Source organism: Ovis canadensis, chromosome 14, assembly GCF_042477335.2.
Source record: "Ovis canadensis isolate MfBH-ARS-UI-01 breed Bighorn chromosome 14, ARS-UI_OviCan_v2, whole genome shotgun sequence".
In the NCBI taxonomy this organism is placed as follows: Eukaryota; Metazoa; Chordata; class Mammalia; order Artiodactyla; family Bovidae; genus Ovis; species Ovis canadensis.
In genome coordinates this window covers 48,905,613-48,931,369 of record NC_091258.1, presented here as the reverse complement: position 1 = coordinate 48,931,369, position 25,757 = coordinate 48,905,613, and the positions used below count along the sequence as shown (strand labels likewise).

Sequence of the window (25,757 nt, the reverse complement as noted above, 5' to 3'; positions counted from 1 at the left end):
CCCCACTGCTGAGCAAGGGCTAAAGCCATGACTGCTGAGGGCTTCTGGGATGGGACCAGGATTAAGTACAGAGTGAGGTGAACCCCTTGGCCCCATGTCCAGCATAAAGCATGGGCTCCACCTGTGTTGGCTGTTGTTAAGTCTTGGATTGAGGGCTGAGGGATGACTGGATCTCCACTCTCAGAGGTGAGGGGCACTTGAGCCCCCAAATTGTACACAGCGAGGAGAGGGTATGAACCAGGGGTTTTACTATGAAAGGGTAGCCCCTGTGGAGTGCCATCCTGTGGCTGAGGTGGCATCTCTCCAGGGCCCTGGCCATGTTTACTTACATTTCCGAAAGAGGAAAAGGCCTTTCAGGCTACATGTTTTGCTCCAAGTCACTATTTTCTTCAAGGAGTATAGCTTGGCTCCTCATGATGAGAGAGGAACATAAGGCCTCCCAGACAGAATGACTTTGTGTGTCTCCTTTCATGAAGGAGGCAGTCTTGGGAACCATGTGGTCCTGCCATGGGGACAGAAGACACAGGGCAGCCAGGAGTCCTAAGGATGTAACCCCAAACCTTTATCAAAACACCTGCCTTGGACAGTAACCTCGCTGTCTCTACCCATAGTGCCTCAGATGTAGGTCTCTACTAAAAGCTACAAATTCCAGAAATAAGTTAAAAATCAAATCATCAGAAGAGGGAAATCCCATTTTCTAAGAGTTACCAAGTGTCTGGGTAAGAGCCAGGGTCTCTCCCAGCCAGGCCCACAGGCCCTCACAAGTCTGCACACATGTGACCAAGGTCACAGCGATTGCCCCACTTCTGGTGTCGCCAAGAACAAGGTTTCCTGCAGAGTGTTCCAAGTCACTGGAGGGGCCCCGCCAAGTATCCGTGCCTTTTCATTTCCAATTCAGGCAGAGAGCTTTCTTGTCTATGCTCTATTCTTGGAAACAGTGTTTCAGGCTGTCATGATCCCCCTGATTCTGTACTGGGCTGGGCTGTGCACAGCCTCTGTGGGCAGGAACCTCATGACAGGTGGGCTAGAGACACAGGTGCTCGCCTCCTGCTCCTGAGGGACTAGACTCGTCCAGCAGTCCCACTACTAAAGGTTCCCCCCCACCCAGAGTCTCCTCGTGCCCCAGCCTTGCACACTCACCCTTGCATCTGCTGAGCTGTGATTATGGGTAGTCCAGGAGGAAACACGGTAACCAGGCCAGGGATGGCCTGCTGCCCCTCATCCCAGGACTCTTCCCTGCAGAGTGAAGCCCCTAGGTGTTCTGAGAGTTCCTCAAGGGCCTCGGCCCATTCAGTCACGAGCATTCTGTAAAAATGGGGATTTTCTCTCCTCCACTTAGGAGGATCCAGTGATGTATCCTTCAGGGTGCTGGCCCAGCCTTGGGGCTGAGGGAAGCCGGGGTGAATTATCCTGCAGACGATCAAACATCAGCAAATCCACTCTAATCCATTTCATTTAAAACTTTTGTTTTCCATAAAGAATTAAGCTAGGAAAGAATTTAATCATACCAAATCCACTTCCAAAATGGTTACAGATTCCATAATCAAGAGTAGTGATTAGGAAAAAAAAAAAGACTTAAAAAACTCAAAAACCCTGGATGTTGAGAACTCCTGTTTGGTACCTAACTGATCAAAGCAGCCTTCCTGACTCCAAGCAGTAGCCTTCCTCTGGGTTAGGAGGAGAAAGACAAATGGAGGGGAGATCAGGACACTTTTCTTTACACAGAAGGCAGTTCTGACCTGCAGCAAATTTGCACTGGTGTCTTCTATGAGCCTGATGACTCAGTGGTAAAGAATTCTCCTGCCAACGCAGAAGTCCTGGGTTGGATCCCTGGGTTGGGAAGATCCCCCAGAGAAGGAAATGGCAACCCACTCCAGTGTTCTTGCCTGGAAAATCCCATGGACAGAGCCTGACGGGCTACAGTCCACAGTGTCACAGAGTTGGACACGACTGAGTGACTAAACTGTCCTGGGTGATCATGGGGAACAAGACAGACACAGTCCCTGCCTTGATGGGCTTCACCTCCTGTTGGAGGAGGAAAGACAATACAGAACTGCATACTGTGTGAAATGGTGATATTCGGGAAAGGAAAGTGGAGCCAGGTAAGGGCATGGAGAGTGGTGGAAAGAGTGTTATTTTATATAGGTAGTAGAGGCCATGTCAAGGAGATGATGTTTGAACAGGGACCTGAATATAGTGGACAGGTGTGCTGTGTGGATCGCCCCTGGGACAGAGGCGGTGGTTACAAATCTCATCTCCAGCTTCAAAGAGGCAAGACTAGCTCCTCATCATTCCAGGAACAAAGCCTCCTCACCAGCAAGTCAGCAGAGCTGGTCTCAGTCCCAGGGAGCCATTCTTGCCCTTCTCAGCATCTTCCTGGAAGCCTCCTAATTCAGCACACACTGGCTTCCAGGGGAATGATGTGCCAACTTGGGGGTGAGTCCTGGACTGAGATACCAGCATCCGAAAGGAAAGGCTCTACCCAGCCATTGCCTTTAACACTCAGTTACAGCACCCACTGGGCTGGGTAACCAGTCAGACCTTGGGAAGGCCACCCACACCATCCACCACCAGCATGACCACGTCTGCCGAGCTCACGTGAGCCCTGCTCTGCGGGGCTCCCACGACCAGAGCCAGAACACTACGGCCCAACTGAGAAATGATTCCAGCCTAAGCTTGTCCTCTTACTCCTCGTGCTCAGTTGTATCTGACTCCTCGCGACCCTACGGACTGTAGCCCACCGGGCTCCTCTACCCGTGGGATTCTCCAGGAAAGAATACTGGAGTGGGTTGCCATTTCCTTCTCCAGGAGATCTTCCCTACCCAGGGATCGAACCTTGCATCTCCAGCATCTCCTGCACTGGCAGGTAGATTATTTACCACTGGCACCACCCGGGAAATCCTCAGCTTGTCCTCAGATGGTGACAAATGTACCCTCCAGGATCAATCCCAGGCCCACAGCCCTTAGCACCTGGATGCAGTCCTCGTCTAAGGCCTGGTATATCTCACACCACCCCCATTTGATGGGGGAGAGACACTAAGGGTGCTGTATCACTCAGGGCTCAATAGTGGTAGGCAGCACCATACAAGCATGATGGCATGAGATATTTATTATAGGAGTTAGACCTTACCAACTGTGAGAGCAGCTGGGGAAGCAAAGTCCTAAAGAGGGACTTGACAGATCAGAGGAAAGTCACTAGCTGGCCCCGGTGTGGGTGGGGAGTGTTCTTCCTTGCAGAGGGGTCTAGAAGGCAGGCTTCTGCAGCAAAGGGAGGCTGGGCTAGGAGTCTGTGGAACGTTGTTGGCTCTTAGTGGCCACCACCTCTGTGAGCTTGCAGAGAGGGTCTTGGATCACTCCCTGGTGGTCAGCTGGGCTGGCAGTTGGGAACAAAGTGGGGACCAAAATTTCAGTCTAATCTGGAAGTAACAGATCCAATCAATCCTCACTAATCTGATTATGATCTGGCCTATGTGAATCCCAAACCACCAGTTAGCAGAGATTTTCTTTCCCACTTAGAGCTGGTCAGACATTTTCTATGTCCACGAACTCCATGGCTGAGAATTTTATAATCCTCAGGCACAGAAAGGGAAGGGCCAGTCCCATTTACTGGCTGATCTCCCAGCTTCGGTTTTGAACAGGGCAGTGTTCCAGGGGTCTAGGCACCTCTGTCAGGACTGGAAAAATGAGACCATAGCAGGATGAGGCTGCAGGTGTGCACGTGGCCAGTCTGAAAGTCACCCCCATCTACGTTTGGGACACATGACTGTGTATATCTATAACGTATGGCACTGAGAAAGTTTCTCTTCCACTTAATCTTTTTTAAAGCTCTCAGAAAGTACTGGTTGGTTCTTCTTATGAGTCTAATCCAACCATCACTGTTGTCTAACTCACTGGACCAGCTTCTGTATCTTGATAAATGTTGATAGAGTCTCTCCATTGAATTAGCAGCTGATTATATCTGATTTACCCTTTAACAGGGTTAGGTCCATTTTCTGGCATGTAGCAGGAAGGCCTGATGGTCACCAAGCTGATCATGATTGCTTCTTAAATTGCAGTCCAGATGGATCACGCTAACAGGTCCCCCAACTAAAAAGGACATCCAAGAGGACCTGGGCAAGACTTGACAAGAAGCACCATGGCTGCTAGTACCTCCATAGAGCCCTTGGCCCTCACCCAGGACCACATCTCCCCTGATGCTAACATCTGAGGGTGCCCCCTTCCAGAGACCACTTGCCAAAGGCAGGAGGTGAGACCAGGATGCTCTGTGACAGGATAGATTGAGAAGCTCTCTGGTTTCATAATCAGATGGACCTGGGTTCAAATCCCAACTCCTCCCTTGTGATCTCAGGCAGCATGCTTTACCTCTCTGGGCCTCAGTTTCCTCATCTGTAAAATGGTTAACAATAGTAGTTGACCTGCTACGATGTCAGATGGGGAGGTGTGGCGATGTCAGGAACTCAGCCTCAGACCCACAAAGCCGACGGCTTTGCAATATCACAGGCTTCACCGACCTGCTGCGTTTGTAACAAGGCGCTCCTCTCTGGACGTGGTCATTTCAGAAGCGATGTTGATACCCGGCTGCTGGTCAAGTCCTCTGATCAGTAAGGATGGGGAACTGGGCAGCCTGGGCAAGAAGCAGCCAAGTGGGCTCTGAGTCATCCAGGAGCCACGGGGACCACCATCCTCCCCCTACAGTGCAGTCAGCTATGTCTGAGGGAGTCTGGGCCTGGAGGGTCCTGGTATGTCAGTGTCCCCAAGATGGAATGGATATCATTTAGCTCTTCTGACTCTGTGGGACTAGAAGGGGTCCCCTCCACTCCCCCTCCCCTCCATCCCATGTAGCAGCCATGGTGGGGAGAATTGGGGAGGGGGGGACTCCACTGTCATCCTGTTTACATACAAACCTGTGGGACCAGGGACCAATACCCATTCAGGGGGTGACATATGTATAGTGCAGCATCAGGCCACCGGGCAGCAGAAGCTGGCCCCTTCCACCTCACCCTCCCCACCTCCACCTTGAACCCAGAGTAGGAGCCCAGCTAGACAGAGAGGCCAGAAGTCCCCACCTGGGGAACACGAGCCTTACCCTGAAGCCCAGCCAGGCCTGATTTTGAATCCTGAAGTGACACCCCCCGACCCTGCAAACCCCCATCCAGGTAAATGAAAGCGTTAGTCACTCAGTCATGTCCAACTCTTTCTGATCCCATGGACTATATATATAGCCCGCCAGGCTCCTCTGTCCATAGAATTCTCCAGGCAAGAATACTAGAGTGGGTAGCCATTCTCTTCTCCAGGGGATTTTCCTGACCCAGGGATCAAACCCAGGTCTCCCACGCTGGAGGCAGATTCTTTCATCTGAGCCACCAGGGAAGCCAGAGGGACAGGTTTCTTCCTTCAGTGGTCAAATGAGAGGCCGAGAGCCCAGGCAACTGGGGAGAAGCTTCGAGGCCTAAGGAGGCCTGGAGGATCTGTTCTGTCTGTTCTGAGCCAGAAGCTACAGGCTCGGTGTTTAAAAACATTTGAATCAACAGAGGAACTGTTTATCAATATTTAAAAAAAGAAATGTAATTAGAGGTTGGCGCACCCTGAGGGCTCCAGGCCATATATGTCAGGGTTCCTTGATCTGGAGCCTGGGGGCGGGGGGGTGGGGGGAGGACAGGGTGAAAAGAGACCACAGACATGGGCTGCTATACCGCAAACTCCACTGGGCAGGGCTCCCAGTCGAGGCTGATGAAAGCCGCCGTGGTTGATGAAATGGCATTTCACATGCGTCCACATTTTTCTCTTCTAGGTGGTTTTTCTTTCTAAACTTGGGAATACGGACATTCTATTTTAAAGACATTAATTACTGTCCAATTTTAATGTAACTAGTACGAACAAAAAACCCCAACTTTGAACCAAGGAAAGGAAACAAAAGTAAATTTATGGGGTGATTCCATGTTCACATCCCTCAAGACTGCCTGTGGACATTTGTCTAACGCATTTATTTCTGGTCAAGAAAAGTGAATACCTGGCATTTTGGTAGTGGTTTCTGGAGAACCAGCTGAGGGCTGGCTGAATCTGCCTCAGAGACGCCAGCTCAGGCCACCTCAGGCCAAGATGCCTCCTCCAGGCTCAAAGAGGTAGTGTGAGGAAGGTAAAAATAGAGAGGGACTCGGCAGCAGCTTTGACACACGGTTTTCTCATCCCAGGGACTGCCACGTAGGGCCCTCCTGTTTCAGTTATTCTAAGGGAAACAAAAAAATTAAGACTATCTGAGAACTAAATAAAAACAGTGCTATATCTTAGCTTTCCTTTTTTTTTTTTCCTTCTGCATTCTTCTGCCTTTTCCCAAGTGCTCTTTTTGGCTCCTCTTTCCTCACTAAGCCAAAAATGGGATAAGTCTCCAGGTCTGTCCTTGACCTCTTTCTTTCCTCCCACTGCCTTCCTCAAGAATGGTGTCTACAGCTGTGGCTTCAGCTTGGGGTCCACGTGGCCACAGCCCTGCACGTTCCAGGCACTACCTGCCTCTTCAACAATCCCCTCCCACCATAAGACCCCAACATCCTGCAACCAGATTTGGCATCTCCCTCTGGAGGGTCACACTTGGGGTTCATTGCTGCCCCCGTGTGTCAGTCCCCTTGGCCTTATCAGTATGCAGGTGGCTAGGTCCCAGCCCCTTCCAAGCTCACCTGGGAGGCAGGGCTGGGAGCTTCAACAGGAGGCCCTAATACTGAACACTGGGGGAAATCAGGAGGGCTTCCCTGAGGAGGAGACTTTTCAGCTGAGGAGCTACCAGCCAAACAAGGTGGGGGGACTTCCAGCGCGAGGGGACAGAGTGAGGAAAGACCTGCCCTGAGAGAGACAGGGACCACAAAGGAAAGTCCTCCTCCACAAGCAGAGGAGGAGACTAGCAGAGAATGAATTGGGAAAGGACAGTGGGCCCAGGGCAGGGATTTTATTCTGGGGGCAATGAAAGTGTGTTAAGCTTGGAAGGTGCTCAGGTTTGCATGCAGAAAGATCACTTTGGTTTCTGGGTGAGAACAGATGGTGGGGGGCCAGGCTGAAGGAGCAGGTAAGATAAACTGAGCTTGGCCAGCACGTCCCCTCACCCCCTCCCTGGCCCCATGACTAGAGCTCTATCTGGCTCCTGCTGGCTCTATCCTTTCGAGCCTCACCAGCTGTCTGTCCAAGGCAACAGCCCCATCCACACTCTGGTGCTAAGTTCCCCAGGGACAGAGGATGAGGGCATCAGAGAGGGGAAGGTGGAGGCTACAAGGCTTCCCAGACTCCTGGAGTGTTCGTCCCTGGACTGCACATGCCTCTGTGGCATTAGGGAGTCCTGGGTGGGGGGTCAAAACCTGAGCCAGGAGGGGGCCATCGATAAGTCCTCCCCGCAGAGTCTGGGCTCTGCCACTCTCTAGCTGTGTGACTTGGACATGTCACTTACCCTCCTCAAGCCTCTGTTTCCCTCTCCAAGTATGGGAACAATAATACCCAACCTTCCCAGGCTGTTCAGAGAATTAAACAAGTGGTTCTGCATGCAATATCCTCAACACACTTTCCGGCTCACGGTGGGTGCCCCCTAAACGTGGGTGATGGTGATGGTGCGATCTCAGCCAGCTGCAGGCACTAGGCACTGCCACCACACACGGGAGTTCACATGGGTCCTTTCACCTTTAAGGCAGCCTAATCAATGCACTAGTTCAAACAGTGGGGAGTTTTCTCACAGCTCCTGCTGTGCCACCTGGAATATACAGAGGGAACTGAACCTTCTGGAACTTCCGGAACTGAACCTGGCTAGAAACCATTTTATTATTTCAACCAAGGTTCCCTGAGTGCCTCTCAGAGACTGGCTCAGTACTTGGTGCTTTGGGGGCTCTGGGCTGCCAGCACAAAGCCCAGTGGGGGTGCAACTGAAGGGAGGGGCTTGAGAGCTGCAGTGCTGAACCTTAGAGGCTGGGTGCCAGGTAGACCAGCCAGGGAGGGTGTTCCAGATACAGGGGACAGCATGTGCAAAGGCACAGAGGCATGAAAGAGCATGGCATGTTCCAGGAAAGAGGAAAGCCACAGGTTGAGGCCATCCAAATGAATCATGGCAGAAGTGAGGCTGTGGAGGGCAGGGGAGGCAGATTTTCTGCCTAAATCAGGCAAGGGAGGCAGATTTTCTGGGTGTGGAGGGAGATTTGAGGTGCTGGCCAAGTGCAGGAGGAACTCAGATTGCTTGTGGTGGGGATCACGGGCTTGGACTTGGAGCATGAAGGCACCACACGTAGGCTTGGGGACTGTGCCACCATGCTGGCAAGAAATGAGGAGGCCTAAGTGGAGATGACAGCCAGAGAAAGGGGAAGCAGGGACTGAAAATGGACCACAGAGCTGGGAGGGACTGCCTCCAGACGGGACAAGGTGAGGGAGAGGAAGAGGCCGAGGAACAAGTCTCTGCCCACAAGACTGCAGGGGCCAGGCCTGTGGGGCTGGGAGCAGGGAGGGCGGGGCGGGGGGTGTGGCGGTGGTCCCTGGAGGCAGGACTCTGGTCCCTGCCTTCTCTCCACTGCTTTCAATCTCCTCTCTTTCTCTCTTCTTTAAGCACCACCAATAGGAAAGCAAATACTTTTTAAATTGTTTAATATATTTCCTTGATTTTCAGTTCAATCCAGTTCAGTTCAGTCTCCCAGTCATGTCCGACTCTTTGAGACCCCATGAAATGCAACATGCCAGGCCTCCCTGTCCATCACCAACTCCCAGAGTTTACCCAAACTCATGTCCATTGAGTCAGAGATGCCATCCAACCATCTCATCCTCTGTCAACCCCTTCTCCTCCTGCCCTCAATCTTTCCCAGCATCAGGGTCTTTTCATGTTTTTACTATGTTTTCTATTTCTTCCTCAAACAGAAAAGCAAAATTACTCACACATGAGCATTCATGTGCATGAATCTCTTGATGTTTATATTCCCTTGATGTATTAAAATAAAAGTGGGGGGGGCATCATTTCAGGCACCAGGATGAGGTTTGCCAACATCCTTTGGTGCCCAGCTGGCCCTGGGTGCCCTCCCCTCACCACAAGAGAGCCCAGGCTGGGGGCCACAGCCAAGCTCATTACTCAAGGGCTCGAATGAGACCCTGACATTACAACTCTTTACCTGTGGGATCTGCCAATCTTCCCTTGAAACCAGAGGGCAAGTTTTCAAATCCCAGGAGGATGACATTTTGATAAAGTTTAAAAAAAAAAAACTGATTTCACTTTGCAAGACAAACAGCTAATAAAACAAGATCTTTTTTGGTAACCACCCATACAGCAATCAATCTGTCACTCGGAAGGCTGTTTCCTGAGAGGTGTGAAATAAGGCCACCCTGGCGCGCTATGGGAACAGAAAGCCCCCACCCAGAAGACACCTGCCACCCCAAAACAGGGAAACAATCCAATTTAGAGCACAGGAAATACACAGCTAATTAGCTGCTCAATCAATACTGACTTTTGAAAGACGAGCAGGAGGTATCTTCCAGTGTTTACATGCAGCCACTCACACGTCATGAATATATCTCACCTCTGTTTCTTTTCAACTCCATTCCTATTGGGAACAAAGCAAAAAAGCATTTCCCACCCTGGGGGCTTGCAGACTGAGCTGCACCAGGGAGCTGTTCTGTGCTGCAGCCGTTCAAGTAAGAACTTGAAGGGTCAACACCAACAAATATCAAAAGGACAGGTTTTAGTCATAAAATGAATCCCCTCTGTGCCCATCTGAGGTCAGAATCAAGACCCTCTCATTCACTCCATCCTCCCATCTCTGCTTCATGTTTCTTCCACCTTTATTTTCCCTTAGCCCTAATTTTCTCACTCCTTAAAAAAATAAAATAAAAAAACCTTAGTACATTGCAGATAGAACATCTTTTCAAAAACAAGATGAGATAAGCCTTAGTTAATCAGAATCTCCCTCAAAGCAGCTCTAACCGCACAGTTCTGAGTTAAACTTGGAAGGCAAGCAGTTACCACAGCTAGGTGCTGAGCAGCAGTGTCTCCACACAGTGGGCCCTCAAGAAACATCAATTAACTTGTTTTTTAGATGATGGAATCTGCAAAGCCTCTGGAGCAAGTAAGGCAAACTTAGTAGTAACTACTTTGAAAGAAATACATGACCAAAATACTATTAACGGGAATGGATCAGAATGACAACAACAACAAATGGCTGTAATTCCATGACTATAAAAGAACAGAAAACATCTGGATGTAGCAGTTTGCATAACTGAAACAACAGAACAAAGGCAACAGTGATGTTGAAGATAAAAGAAAACATCCAGCCAGAAATGGAGACACAGAAAACAAAGAGAGGCGTAAATAACTGATTTGAAAAATGGGAAATGGGGTCGAATCCCCCAAAATAGGAGAGAGAGTGATGAATGGGGTGGGGTATATGATGAGGGAAACATCTGGAAAGAAATAATACAAGAAAAGTTTCCAAACATGAAAAAACAGTTCAGCCTAGAACTAAAGTACACACACTGTGCCTTTCAAGTTTGACTCTCAAGGAAAGAAATAAACATTTGCCAGTTATATTTTTGAATGATAAATTATCTGGCAAGCTGAAATGGAGAGAGGGTCTTTTGAAATTAAAATGACAAAAGGACTAACATCTTGAGAGCTGAAGCTGAACCTAACGGGAAAATGTGCAATTCTACCCATATATTAGTTATGCTCTCAAACAAGATTTGCTCTGTTCAAGTGAAAAGAAGAAACAAACTCCTCTCACTAGCCACACCTAGTAGCTACTCTAGGATACGTCTGCATCCCCTCTAAGGTCCCAACCAAATGCACAGACCAGCCATCTCAGCTTGCCTGTCCAGCCATGCCTCTTCCCTTATCTCTGTTTTGGGTTTCTAGGGGTAACTCCTTTACCAGAGTTCAGTCAAGACATTTCCCCGAGGCCAGCAGTTGCTCCCTAACTTCACCTCAAGGGGTTTCTGCCAACCCAACTTAGTCTCAGGTCTGCACGAAGTCTGACTCTGACACTCAGCTAAAGGGTTGTGTGACTGTGTCAGTTACCAAACCTCTCTGGGCTTGAACCTTGTTGACAGTAACCTGACTCCATCATCATCATGTGGATAAATAAATCAGCCTCTTAGGTGCTAGAACCTTTGCAAACATTATTTCTGAACCTATGAAGTCAGTGTTATTATTCTCATTTTAAGAAAGTAGAAACCGAGACTTGGTGAGATGCCCTGCTTGATGCCCACTACTTACTGGTCTTGGGAGCAGGTCCATCCAACTCCACAGTTGGTTCTGCTGCCCAGGCAGCCTATGTCTCAGGACAGGAAGAAGTATCCAGGAACCCGGACCAAGCTCCGTGTGTCTGGGCATGTGGTCTCACTTAGAGCAGCACGTCCATCAGGGGTCATCCCAGGTGCTGGTCTGTGGTCTAGGGGCCTGTGGGCTTGAGGCTCACGGTGGACAAGCAGGCAGGCGCGTGCTTAGGACCACTGCTGGCTCGGCAGACACTGCCTGGCTGTGCTGGGTAAATGGCCCACTTTCCATGCCCGCCCCCCCCAGACCCTCCCACTGCCTATTTAAGCAACAGGCCCTGACTCCACTGGCCCCAGACACCGCCAGCTTCCGGAGCTAGGAGAGCAGTGCTGCAGGCCTCGCTCACTCAGGATGAAAGGTCCTTCTGTTTCACCATTTCCTACCGGTGCGTTCTGAATAATGATGCTAAGCTGGGTTGTAGTGGGAGCTGATTCTGCTCGTCTAGGAGTGTACTGAGATGTATAACTGGCAGAGGGAGGTTCTGATTGAATTTTTCCCATTTCTAATCCCTGATTTGATGTGATCTTATTTTCAAAGAGGGAGAAAGGCTGCAGTTTGTTAAAGGACAGAGGGGAGCATATTTCAAAACAAGGTCTGGCTCAGAATACTAGTGCTCTGACATGTTTTTCTTTTGAGAAAAGAAAAGGTTCTGTAATCTCAAGGTTGCAGAGTTTCCACTTCCCCTCAGGAAACCCTCCCTAAATAGTTAGTTCCTGTCAATTAATTTTATTAAAAAAAACACACACACACACACACAGGGGATTTTTCAGAAGAGTCTGGTAGGGGAGAGATGCTATACAGCCTATGGGGGATAGTATGGGGAACATCTAAGGACAAAGACCCTCCTTAACAAATCTCTCATTGAGAGATGAGGTGGGAGCTCCTCACTGCTCGTGGAGAAGGCACAGGTTGGGAGAGCAGCACAGGCTGGGATGGCTCCGGAGAGGGATGCCTCTTTTATGTCCACTTCCAGATGTGTGCCAGCCTATTGTCTAGGGGCAGGTCAGCCCGATGAGAGAGTGAAAGAGAGAGGTGAGGGTGGGTTGTCAGCTTACTGAGGGTGAGGAGGCTGGCGTCCAGGGCACAGGGGACAAGGCATCCCCTGGAGGCCAAGACAGTAGGCCATCCTCTAACCTCTCGGCAGGGTGGACTCCTGACACCATAAGTGGAGAGGGAAGACTGGGAAGGAAATAAGCTCATCAGGAAACTCAGGAAAATAAGCCAGGAAATAAGCCAGGGTGTCCACATGGAAACAAGGGCTCCCTCCTTCACAGTGAGGACCTAGGGTTCCTCCGCTTCTTTCTTCCCATTCTGATCTGGTAACATCAGTCCCTGTGCTCACTTGGTCCCAGCCATGACCATCCAAGGCTCTGTAGTGACCCCCAGTGTTACAGGGGAGGGGGCATCTGAGGCTCAGAAGTTAAATGACTTGTCCAAAACCTTTCAGCCGGCTACAATTCTTGTCTCACTGGAGCTTTTCGAGTGGAACCCTAATCAGGTCGCCAACTATTTCCCAAGTGAGAAGACACACCTTCCAGCTTCACTCAGGCTTGAGGGCAGAGGGCTTGGGACACAAATTTCAGGTTCCTCTGAAACAATTTGGGTGATTTGCAAAGTAAGTGTAACTGAAGGACAGAGGCTGGTCCACAGGGACCCTGGGGAGTGAGTGACTTGCGCCGACGGGCAGCAGGACTGCCTTGAGAAAGTGGAAGACCAACGAGCTCCGCGCGGGGTGCGGGCTGGGCGGAGCCAAAAAGCAAGGGATTCAGCTGGAAAGTCGGGGGCGGGACTTGGGGTTGGAAGGAGGGACTAAAGAGCTAGGACTTTGCCTGAGGCCAGGGGGCGCGGCCAGAGAGCTCTTGCCTAGGGCCAGGTTTCAGGAGGCGGGGCCAGAGAGTCAGTCCAGGCAGTGTCCCAGGCCCAGAGGCCGGGACCAGAACCAGGGGCGGGTCCGGCACCTGAGGCCGGGCGGGGCTAGAACGGCGGGGCGGGGCCAGAGAGCGAGCGGGGGGCCCAAGAGACCCTCCTGGGGAGTGAGTGTCAGCCCGCCCTATCCTCCGACTGGGTCAGCAGGGAATGCGGGGAGCCCGTGGCTTCGTGTCCAAAGGTCTCCGCGCACACGAGTGCCCTCCCAAACGGGCCCCCCTCCGAAGACCCCACTGGGTTCACGAAGTGTCCGCGCCGAGCCTTCCCTCTGCCGGTCTGTCTCCTCCACTCCTTATCTGCTGCCAAACGGCTTCCTCCTCCCACCCACCCCTGTCTCAGTAGCCACGGTCCTTCTTTTTCCGGGTCTGGGTTCAGCTCTCCACCCCTCCTCCCCCCGCCCTCAGGTATCTCGTCAGGCTGAGATTATACAAAGCTCCTGGGAAGAGCTCTGATTGTTCTAGCTTCAGTTATCAGATCAAACCCTGGCCCCACTGCTGACGCTCTGAATTTGCCTCTCCCCGCCCCTCACCCTGCACAGCTCTGGCCTGGTCTGGGTCCAGCTGTTCACATGGAAGCCTCATGCCTCCCACCCACAGAGTCCTCCCCACCTGTCAACCCGCATATCCCCAGCCTGTCTATCCCACAAACCTCCGCCTGCACCCCTTCTGGCCGAATTTCGTGGGGACCGCGGGGCCCACACCCTCTCCTTGGCGACGTGGAGGGTGTGGCTGTGCCTCCTGCACAGGTGCGGCCCCTAGGTCTTTGTACCTGGCTCACCTGTACTGGGCTGCTCGGTGACTGTTGAGTTCCGGGCACTTCTGTGAACCATTCATTTCTTTTCAGGTCCTTGACTACGAAGTGAGTGCTCCCTCTTCTGCCAGAAAAGACTAGAAGCTCCCAGCGGCGCCTCCTCAGGTATGAGGGGCTTCTGGAAGAGAGAGGGGGATGGGAGAGGACACTTTGAGCCTCCCTTCATAGATTACTTATTCACATTTTATATAAAGAGGTGCTGTCTGAGATTGAGATAAGGTTCTGCTTCTTGGATAAAAAGTTTGAAAACACAGCTCTAGGGTAAGCAGTATGGGGCAGTTTGCTCCCATTCTGAACCCATCCTCGTGGTTCAGTGCCTGCAGAAGGCGCATGTCTGATACACACAAATCTATGGAGACTGAAAATGCAAACTCCTTCAATAAGGAGGAAAAAGATTGAGGCAGTATTTTGCAAAAATGAAGGAATACAATTTAAATATTCTGGAAAATATAATCAGGTATCATTTCCCACTGAACTATAAAAAAAAATTTTTTTTTAATGCTAAAACCTGAAGCTGGCAAAGATACTGTGAAACAGGCACTCTCAAATGACCTTCAAGAAAAGCAGTGTGGCAATGTGTATCAGAAGTTTTGAACTTTACCTTGTAATTGTAGTCTTGAATCCATCTCAGAGAAATAATTCAAACCATTGGAATAAAAGTGGAAACCAGAAACACAGAGACCCCTGGAAAGTTCGGAACCTCAGTCCAGTAGCCAGGACAGCAAGATCATTTTAAGAACCTGCTCCCTCTCAAATACGCATGTTAGATGCTTTTCTGGCTTCTGGGGAGGTCACCAAGCTGGGGGAAGGGAAATATGGGGGTTCAAGGTGATGATGACTAGATGGAAAAACAAAAAGGGACCTGGATGAGGCTGGCAGTTCACATGGAAGATTATTGCGGTCTTCACTAAGGGATCAGTGGGGGTAGGTGACAAATGTAACCTTCAGGAACTGGAGAAGGGAGGGGTAAGAACAGGCAGGACAAGGGGGATAGTGTGGTGAACTTGTCCCACAGGTAGAGGGGCTTGGTGCTGGACAGCGCTCACTTGCATATTTTGCATGTGTTTGCATATCGTTTGTATTTAATCTTGGTGGAAATGCAGAGAGGAAAGGAAAATTGAGATCCGGTGACCAGGTTACACCGCTCAGGGACTGTTTACTTTTCTGAGTTTCAGTTTTCTCGTTTGTAAATGGAACCAATAGTATCTGGTTGGGGTGGTTGTACCGTGTAGATGCACCATTCAGTGTCAAGAGCTCATTCTGGGAGGTGCGTTCTGTGCAGCATCAGCTCAAGTTGTCCCATGAGGTGGATCTGTTCTGCCTCTCTGAGGCTCATTTCTAGTATCCCTCATGTCTCTGCCATGGACAGGTTCATAGCCCCCGACCCCACCCCCTGCACAGAGAGAGAGCATGGAAGGGAGGGAGGGAGAGGATGAGTTTGAGGTCCTGATGGGCCACCCTAGATGAACTGGATTGCTGAAGCCACCCAGGCCTGCAGGGGGCAGGGCTGTCACCTGTCAAGTCAGTCATCAGGGGTTCTAAGTTGGCCTACTCTGTGCCCAACATACAGGTGATGGGATATAATACTGAGTGCCTACAAGGGGGAAAAGGAGCTCAAATTCCCCAGGACTGGAGGTTGAAGTGGGTGGCTGAGCTCCCAAGCAGGTGGGGTCACCATGTGGGCAGGGTCCCTGGCCCTGCAAAAGCCTCATTGGGCCACACACAATAAGCCCTCCCTCCCTTTGTGTGAGGGATGAGATTTGCCAATGTTGCTCAAGCCTCCCCTCTCTCAGTTCTGTGTCTAGTGTGGCAGATCTGAGCATGTGGGAGGCTGGTCATCCTTCTGGTGTGCAGCCAGCACATGGGCAATAAATGCACAGAACCTGCCAGCTGTCAGGAGAGAAACAGCTCATTTCAGCCTGGTCAAAGGTCTCTAGTTACCCCTGGGGCCGCAGAAGAGGGACTGGCTGGTTATATGATCATCGTGACTTCCAAACCCTGAGCGCCTCTGCTGAGGCTTTTGCACAGATAATAGCTGCAAGGAACCTGCCTCAGCAGAGGCATGGAGCACAGGAAGGGCTTGGGGGTAATTGCGCAGGTTGGGTGGTGGGGGGCATGCCCTGGGACTTCAGAAGTAGGCAGGGTCACTGAGCAATCAGGCTGCTGGGCCTGCCTGCTCTTTCCTGCCAGGTGCATCTCCCTGGGGTCAGCAAGGACCACTAAGAGTTTAGTGGGCAAGCAATGTGGTCCAATGTGTAGTTTAGAAAGATGCCACCAGCTGCCACAAGGACCAAGAAGGGAGGCCAGCTCCAAGACCAGGTGATGGCTGTCACAGGGTCTAGGTGGGACAAGGTGAGGCCTGAATTGGGTGTGGCCAATGGGAATGGATGCCAGGGATTAGGGAGGCAGAACCATGGGCTGGTGAGAAGCAGGGGTGGGTATGGAAGAGGTCCAGGGACCTAGGACTACTCAGGAGACAGAGCTGGTATTGGGGAAGTGGAGGAAGACAAATGATAAACTTTTAAGGGAAGATGGAGAGCTGGTCAACCACTTAAATTCATGGGATCAGAGATCAGGAGAGACACCTGGGAACAGGTGACCCACAAAAGATCAACCAAGAGAAGAAGAGGCAGGGGAAGGTACAGCATTTCCAGGGGGTGGGCCAGGGAGGAGGGAACAACAAAGGGCTCAGAGAAAGAGCAGTCCCAAGGGCAGGGAGGGAATGAGAAGAATAGAGGTCCAGGACCAGGGGGAAGGGCTGAGGGACAGATGAGGAGAAGCAGCTGAGGCGTCCTGTTGGGCCTGTATCTTAGAGCAAATCTGATTGAAACTGCATAGACTGTTTTCTCAGTGGTGCTGACCTCTGTTCTGGAAATTTTCTTTCTAAATCTCTACCAGAAAGGCCAGTAAGACACCCTGTCCACCTTCTGTCTAGCAGTGCAGGGAGGGTGCAGGTACCCTCAAGTTGGGGGCTGCCCAGACTCCCAGCGTACCAGAGGGTCACAGCCAGAGGGTCACTCAGTCCTCCCAGAGCACGGCCAGCACGCACCGTGTGGTCTCACTATTCTGAGACCCAGGATGGGATGCTAACCAGACATTCTAAGCACTTAAGTGAAACAAACCCAATGAGGGTAAACTGCAAGTGAATGCATTGGAGCCCCCTCTCAGGGCCAGTTTCCATGGCTGCCCCTCCCCTGGTGTCTCCTCCTGGCTTGTAACCTGGGTCACTGTGGCCAACAAGGTGCAGGCTGGCAGGCTGGACTCCTGAGTGTCCCTGTCTTCCTCGTGCCTACTCACAGCTCTCTCCACCTCACCTCCCTCCCTTGCTCACTGCTTGCTCCACCCACCACTTTCCTCTCCATCTAGAAGGACACCCCCACACTCAAATATACATACCTAGAAAGCAAGGCTCTGCCCCCAGGAATTCTGGGGCAGAGTGAAATACCCCAAGCAGTAAGGGTGCTGCCTCTGACTCACAGGGATGGAAGCCAAGCACCCCCAGCCTCCCGCCTTGACAGTTGCTGCCCTGTCCCTGCTCCTGCCCCTCCAGCCCTGGCAGGCACCATCAGCCAGCAAAACCTGACAGCGCCTGATCCCTGGGCTCTGACCCCACCAAGCTGCTGGCTTCATCTCCAAGCTGCCTCTTCCGATCCCCTGCAGGCCCAGTGTGGGCCCTGGGACCAAGCTGGCACACCTGCTGTGCAGTACTCTGGCCCCTCTGAGACACCCGTCGCCTTCACTCACAGCTTGTGGGGCAGACCTAGTCACTCGATCCCAGCCAACTGCAAGGGGACCAGGAGATGCAGTCTTGCCTGTCGCCCACAAAGTAGGCCCAGAGGAAGTAAGGCAAGAGTCCTGTCCTAGGCTTGCAGGCAGGATACAGGCTAAAGGGAAGCAAAGCCTACCCAGATCTTCACAGAGTGCTTATCTTTTTAAGTCAGTCACTGTCTGCACTAGCACGTCTACACCAGCCAGCTGGGTACATGGGGTCTCCAGCCAAGAGTTCTTTTCTCCCTTTTCCGAAGTGTATGACTCAGCAGCAGGTGTAGACAGGGCACCACTACCAGAGAGGCAGGGGTTCATTGGAACCCAGAGGCTCAGAAGACCCTTGGAAGCAGGTTTGGTGGCAGCAAATAGAGGGGAATGGGGGGCTATAGACCCCCAAGACAGCTTCCCTGTTGGGTCTTCGCTGTGGACAAATACTAATTCACAGCCTTATTCAAATGAAGCTCTAAGTCCCACTCCCTGGGGTAGCAGACAGCAGCCCGGAATCCCCTCCCATTATATCTTCTGGAGCAGGCCCAGGACAGCCCCACAGGCAGGTCAGAGACCTCCCTAAGCAAGTAGTCCATGGTTCAGCCCGAGCTGGGTCATCCTCCTTCAGGAGGTCTTCTGGTTGGTTCTCTCAGAGCCAAAGCCTCCTGTGGTACCCTGAGCAGAGGGAGGACCTGACGGGGGCAGTCACCAAGGGTCCAAGGTCTCTGAAGAGGCCCAGGACCAGGGCCTCAGCTCTCAGCGGTGAGTGAGATCCAGTCTCAGCCCAGAAACTCAGCCCTCGGGCCCAGCTGCCCAGGGCTATACTGGAAGGCTAGTGAGACACTGATGCCTGATTTTATTTACTCATCCGCACTGATTTGCTTTTTAATCTTTGCATGAATTCTCCTCTCTACGATTCAGTTTGTTAAATGTTCTCTGCATAGAAAACTTGAGGTTAAGTATGAAGTGATTCCCTTCAGAAGAATTTTAGCAAGTCCCTGCCATGTCAGGGAGGTGTATTGTCTTCATCTGTGTTCTCTGCTGCCTTGAAATGTCTGCATGCTGCTCAGCGGGCCAGTCCATTCCAGGAGGAAGCGCTGTACTTGAAATGCAGCTGAACACTGAGTCTGCATAAATCCTGCCATTTTTGTGGACTTGTATTTAAAGCTCTACTCCCACAGAAAGTATGCTGTCACTTGTTCTTAAGTGAAGTGTGTTTCCAGCCTTGTTCAGCTCAGGAAGCATTAACATCAGCTCTCGTGTCAGGGAAGCAGGGACTTTGCTGGGACGGAAGCCTCAACAGCAGAGCCTGAGAGAAAGCGAGGTTCCTCCTAGTGCTGGTCCCTGAGGAGGGCCTCTCCTGAGGGTGGAGGTGGTTCTGGGGAGCAGGGAGCTGGTTGGGGGCTGGTACTCAGTCAGTCAGGCAGCAGATACCCCAGGGTTCACCTGAGGCAGGTGACGTGACCTGCTGGGGAGTTCCAGGATCCCCAGCTTCTGGCCACTTGCCAGGTGAGGCTCAGGCGCAGACCTCAGCACACAGCAGGCTCAGAGCTCTTGAAATAAGAGGCTCAGGCCCATCCAGATGCTTGGCTGTTCGCATGTGGTCTCTCCAGTAGTCACAACTGCCTGCTCCAGTCCTGTCCAGTCAAAGCCAAGTGGAGCAGACCCTGTGAACGGGGCAATCTAAGAGCTGATATTCATCGTGCAGGAAGCCCTCACCCACCAACACGGCTACCCCAGGCTCAGCCACCATGAGGGCACAGGACTGGTGGGCACATATGAGATCCAGCCCTCAGCAGACTGTAGGCAGACAGATCTGGCTGCAGACAGATGCTTGAGCCTAAGACAAGGGTAAATGGGAAAAGAGAAGATGCCACTCAGGATGGCTCAGGTGTGGATTTAGATATCAGCCATCATCCAGCCTTCTCCTTAATGGCCCCCTTTTCAGTTACCAATAGATGAATCTGGAATGGCAGGCCATAGAGGGCTGGGTGGCCAGATCTTCAAACTCAGCCCCTTCCCACGATGGAGCCCACACTCCCAGGGCAACTGACCTATGACCTTGCAGCACAAGGTCTTGAACCCAGATGTACCACAATTTTAAACAGTAGGTGATATGGGGCACCCCAGTGCATCTACCTCCAACCTCCTTAAGATTTGCTTTCCAGTCATGCAGAAATTGGCTTTATCTGGGCTTTCTGAGCTCTGACTGATTGAAGGAGTGCCACAGAGCTGCTTGCAGCCTGTTCCTATTCTCAGAAACCACATGACGCATTAATAGCTCCCCTGGAAAGTTTCTTTTTGAAAATTTTATCACCCCTCTACCTGCATCTGGCTTCTGCAGAGGCCTGTGACTTGGGCTTGCACAAGCAGCCCACAACAGATAGTCCTGCCCGGAGATGGAGGCCCTGGCATCCCCTGCACCATCCCTGCCCCTCACATGGGAGAGCAGGGCATACTTTCTGTCAAGCAACTGACCACACAAGGAGGAAACTTTGAAGGTTCCAGCTGTATCTTCAGGGCCATTGCAACAAGGAAATTAACAGTAGTAGTAGTAATAAAATGGGCTTCCCTGGTGGCTCAGTTGGTAAAGAATCTGCCTGCAATGCAGGAGACTCAGGTTTGATCCCTGGGTCAGGAAGATTCCCTGGAGAAGGAAATGGTAACCCACTCCAGTATTCTTGCCTGGGAAATCCCATGGACAGAGGAGCCTGGTGGGCTACAGTCCCTGGGGTTGCAAAGTCAGACATGACTGAGACCACCACCACCACAGTAATAAAATATTACAGTCTTCCCTCAGTATCCACAGGGGATTGGTTCCAGGACCTCCCACAGATGCCAAAGTCCACAGATGCTCTAGTCCCTTAAGGTCAGCTCTCTGTGACTGCAGGTTCCACATCCATGGATATGGAGAACTGAGGAACCACAGAAATGGACGGCTGACTAGTACTGTACTAGAGATGTGTGAGGCACTGTGCTAAGTGCTGCCCATCTGTCATCTCCAACTACTCTGAGATGTTACTATGTGCGCTTAACGGATGAGGAAACTGCAGCTCAGAGTCAGGCAAGCACCCTATCCAGTATCGGCAGCAGGACTTGAACCTGGCACAGCTGACAACAAAGTCTGTGCATGGCTGTCTCTTGAGGGATACTCATGGGGCACAAACCACAGATGCCAGGTCTTGCCAGGCCTTCAGGGACTCAGGAGAGAGACTCCCCCTTTGCCCAGCAGGCAGGCCAGGGGGAACCACAGGAGGTTTGCACAGGAAGGGAAATGATGAGAATTAAGTTTTAAAAAGATCAAGTAGAAGGTTGATATTAGACCAGATCCTTTTAGTGGCAGAAACCCAACTGAAACTGTCTAGAGAGAAGAAAAGGGTATTTTGCCAACCCATTAATTAGAAATTCTGGGGGCTGTGTTAGCCTCAGGCACAGGGAAACTGAAGCTCAAAGGTGTCACCAGGACTCAGCCTCATTCTGCAGCCCTAAGGTCTATTTTCCTCTAAATTGGATTCACTCTCCAGGAAGGCTCTGGAAGCTTCAGGCTCTTAGTGCTTCCATCTCAGAGAAAATGCAGGCCTCTTGCCTGAGGGGTCCAGAAAAAGCTAGGGTTATGTGACCATGTAGTTGGGGGTCAAGAGGTTGTAGTGCTGAGTGGCCTGGTAGGGCTGACTGCCCCCTACCCAGATGGCTGCGGGGCAGACAAAAGTGGGTCTGTCACAGCCAGAGAGCTGGAGCCGGCTAAGATCTGGGCCTGTGCTGGTGCTTGAGACTCCACAAGGAGCTCTCAGGCTGGTGGGGGCTGATGTGCAAACTGGCATGTGCCTGATGAGATGGGCAGATGGGGGTTTACAAGGGAGGGCGAGTGTAGGAGGGGCAGGGAGGCAGGGGAAGGCCACAGGAAGGGGAGGCAGGAACTCTGGCTCTGGAGAGGTGAACAGATGTCTACCTGGCACCGCTGTGTCAGCAGAAGGCGTTGCTAAGCACATGTGTGGACACTGGACCCCAGTCCCCAGTTCTGCTTCTGGGACTTGGTTTGCAGGGATTAGCCCAGATTTGTCTGACCTGCTTCACTCGGAAAGGCATCCTCTTCCGTCGTTCTTTGTGTCCTCCCAGCCACGAGCTAACTCCAAGTTTCAGCAGCTCAGAGCTCATGTTGCCATGCCAACCCCTCCCAGCAGGCATCCAGGCAGAAATGGGCCACCCCGATCTCAGCGCTGCCAGCTAGGCGAGCACATTCTGATAATTATATTGGAGCAGTCTTCTCCACCTTCCTTGAGGAAACCTGGGGCTTGGCCCAGCTCCTGCTAGACATGAGCCTGTGGACATGATGAGGATACGAGGAGATCCCACTGCTCCAGTACTCTCAGCCTTGCTGCCAGGAAGAGCGCTCAGCAGGCATGAGGACCAGATGGAAGTGAGCAAGGGCCTAGGTCCAGACTAGCCCTACGTGGGCAACACCTGACCCTCACTGAATCCCCAGAAGTTCCCAGAGCAAGGCTTAGAGATCCCGGAAGATGGCATGGGCTTCCTCAGAGGAGGCAGGGCTTGCCTTCACCAGCAGGACTGATCTGGCTTACTCACTTTCGCACTGCAGGAGAAATGTAATTCCAAGTCAGCACTCCTGGACCCTGTGGGCCTCTGTGCAGCTCACGGTGGGGGCCAGCACACATGCTAGGTCCATTTTCCAGGAAGCTGGAAGTGGGCTAGCATCTCGGTGCCAGTGCCAGAGCTGTCCACTGTGGCTCGCCCACAAGGGCTGTTGAGGACCTGTCTCTCTACCCCCCTATTCCCTGCATCTTCACCCAAACAGGACCAGGCCCTATTCCTGAGGATGCCCTCCCCAGGGGGATGGCAGATCAGTCAGCCCCGGAGCCCTGAGCACAGTGACTTTGATGGAGCTCAGGCCTCTGAGCAGTCTGAGGCCCCGTTCCTCATGCCGTGGTGGCTGCCAAGTCACAGGTTAGCAACCAGGGGTCTGCATGGTGACACATCACTGCAGAGCATCAGTCACCTGCAGGAGCAGCTGCTGACAGTCAATGGCCCAGGCGTTGCCTGCCTGGGAGTGGCTGGGCCTGTGACCTCCCAGGTCCTGCCCACTCACCTCTTCCTCTCTCACCTACAAACTGTGGAGTTCTCTGTTCCTTTGTCCATCCTGGTTCCACAGCCCAGTCTCCTTGTCACAATCAGATCCAGTCCATTCCTCGCCGTGGTGGGAGGAACAAGTTAGTGAAGGCCACCTCTGAGGATCTGAAGGCACTGCAGGTCAGTGCGGGGCCTACAAGTTCAGCAGGTGAGTTCAGGCTTCCCACAGAACAGCACATAGAACCAGCTTGTCTTGTCTGCAAACTCCACTGAGTTCATAGGTCGTGGAGAGCAAACAGGGCACACAGGGAACAGCGTAAGGGGAAGGGTGGTCAGGGAGATCCTACAAAGAGCAGGGGAAGGTAGGAAGGAAGCAGGGTCAGCCCTGTAGCCACGTGACCCCTCTAATCCTCAGGATGGTCCTGGGAGGCAGGTATCGTTACTCCCACGATGAGACAGAGCCTGATTCCAGTGCCAGGATTTCAATCAGGTCAGCCTGACCCTTGAGCCCGCGCTGAAAATTGAGCAATGCAGCCAGGGGTGAGGAAGCGAGTCAGGGGGTCTCTGCTTCTAGAACAGAGTCTTTGAGTCCTGGGAGCCCTCCCTTGGGCGCTGTGTAGACCCCTTCCTGAGCCCAGAGCTCAGAAGTGACTCTGAGGACCTGAGGGTGTCTGGGACACCAGGTGAGTTCTGGAAACACTAATTTTAGGGAAGAGGTCATCCCAAGCTACCTTGGAAGCCACACACCAGGATTCACAATAGGGATAAGCCTGGGAGTGACTGTTGGCTTTAAAACAGAAACCTCAAAAAAGCAACCCTGCCCGTGGGCTTGGATGGCCACAGCTCAGCACACAGGGCCTTTAAAGGACCCATCAACTCCATCAGAAATGGCCACAGTAGACTTTGCTTGGCAGAGGTGCCAACCCCAGGACAAAGAAGCAGAGACTTGGGCAGGGAGGAGGGACGGGTATTCTCCCTGAGAGAAAGAACTCTGGCTGGGTTGGGCCAGGGGCACAGGCTGGATACCCGTGCCCCACCATCCTGCCCTCCAGCCTGCCGAGGACTCTCCGGCTCCCTGAGAAGCTGCCAGCCTTCAGTGTTTAACTTCGCTCTTTGGTGGGGAAAGTGTAGATCAGACTAATTAATGTGTTGTTGTTTGTTTACCCTCCTTTCATTTCACTGAGACAAAATAATTAACCACAAAGCTTTAGGAACTGGCTCCATTGGTGGCAATCCCTTCTGTGTCAACTGTGTCAGCAGCTCTCGTGCCTGGAGGCAGAGACTGCGAGAGGCCACAGGGCAGGGGGCAGCACCTGAGGTCCCCTCCGTTCCGGACACTGTGGGAGGGGGAGGTGGGAGCGTTCTTAGACGGGACCCAGGGGAGCCGTGAAGGGCGGGGTGCTTGGATCTACCCCATCTTGGAGAAGCACCGTAGTTCTCTGGGCTGCCAGCCCATCGATGCCTGAATGGGGACAAAACACATTCCTATGACCAATCCAGGGGAGGCAGAAAGGTCACACCTACCACTCAAGCAAGGCTGGGGAGGGAACTTGCCCAGAAGGGTTCCTGGGGCCACAGCAGGAGGAGGACCCAAGGAAGCTGCAGGGGGACACCCACCCCCCACCCAATAGCCCTGTCCCAGCCAGTGTTGGGGATGAGCCACACAGAACAGAAGGCTAAACAATTTCTCTCAGGAATTCTTTTCTGAAGTGAGGCTGCATTTACCTGGCCAGGGAGGGCAGGGGCATAGAGGACCCCTAGACAGAGACTGGGAGACTGGACTTTGTCCCCCAAGACAATGAGACCACCACTGGGAGAACATAATCAGATTGTTTCCAAAGCTCCACTGACTACTGTGCAGACTGTGGGTCTGGGGCTTGCGGTCTGAGACTGATGGTACCAGATGGGGCGGTGCTCAGGGGAAGATGGTGTTGGTTGGGTTGGGCTGATGACCTCAGGCTACAGAGGAGGAAAGAGGGGAGGGAGACGGGGGAGGAGGCCTGCTCTGTGACACTGGGGCAACGTCCTGGGGTCCCCAGGTGTCTGGCCTGGACCCTTACCCTCAGCGCCTTGGTACCAACCACAGGTGCTGCTGGCAGCTGGGGCATCTCTGGACAACCCACACCCTCGCCAGCCATAGGAACAGGACCTGCAGGCTCCTCCTCTGGGCTATGTCCTCTCCTGTAGCTCTCGCTCCAGCCAGCCTGAAGTTGGCAGACTCCACACAGTGACGTGTGCCAGTCTGTGTACACACTGTGCACCAGAGGTGGCAGGGGCAAACCCATCAGGCTACATGGGCATGTAAGCGGGCTGTCAACCAACTCCAGGTTAAACTCACATGAAACTGCTGGGATTTAAATAAAGAACAAGTGAGTGTGTCAGATGGCAGGTGTGGCCTCCCTGGGCCACCAGCCCCTCCAAGCCTGAGCCACAGAGGTAACACTGTTCTGCTAGGGGGTGGGAGGAGATCACGGCACAGAGGGTCAGCAGTCTTGCAGCAAACCCTCCAATTTCAACCACTGTCGTTACAAAGTTGGTCTTGGGGCTCTAAGCCCACCAGTCTGGTCCAAGTTCACAGGACCCCTGAAATAGCTGAGGTCATCAGGGTGAGGACATCCCCCAACCCGGGGTCTGGCCTATAGAGGCCAGGATTTGGGCTGGATGTGGGGGAGGTGGTGAAAGCCACTGGCTGAGTCCGAGGCTCCAGGCCCCACAGCAGCTGGCAGGGGGTGGGGATATGGCAGGGGCTGGAGGGTGGGGGGCACTTGGGACTCTGAGGCCAGCTCTCTGGCCTCACCACAGGGAGCCCCGTTGCTCACACCTGAGTGAAGGGCTCCTAGTCAGATGGCTGTGGTCTGGATAGACAAACCCGCTTTGAAATGTAACCTTCCAGTGTTTGCTTCAA

At 52.4% G+C, this 25,757-nt stretch overlaps 1 protein-coding gene and 1 long non-coding RNA gene across 6 annotated transcripts in view; one reads left to right on the top strand and one right to left on the bottom strand.

Annotated features, from left to right (window-relative positions):
* The window catches only part of LOC138418647 (uncharacterized), a 51,099-nt gene extending 39,618 nt beyond the window's left edge, over positions 1-11,481 (bottom strand). For 2 of the 3 annotated variants that reach the window (XR_011248671.1, XR_011248670.1), the window contains exon 1: positions 11,216-11,475. This is a non-coding gene — a long non-coding RNA (uncharacterized lncRNA). Of the gene's footprint in view, positions 1-11,215 lie in introns of all 3 variants that reach the window. The other variant, XR_011248669.1, reaches the window with a different exon arrangement.
* The window catches only part of SMPD3 (sphingomyelin phosphodiesterase 3), an 81,713-nt gene that overhangs the window by 43,262 nt on the left and 12,694 nt on the right, over positions 1-25,757 (top strand). The window contains exons 1-2 of one of the 3 annotated variants that reach the window (XM_069550175.1): positions 11,570-11,660; positions 14,045-14,116. The gene's annotated coding sequence lies outside the window, so the exon portion shown is untranslated. Of the gene's footprint in view, positions 1-11,569; positions 11,661-13,259; positions 13,476-14,044; positions 14,117-25,757 lie in introns of those variants that run through there. The other 2 variants (XM_069550177.1, XM_069550174.1) reach the window with 2 other exon arrangements.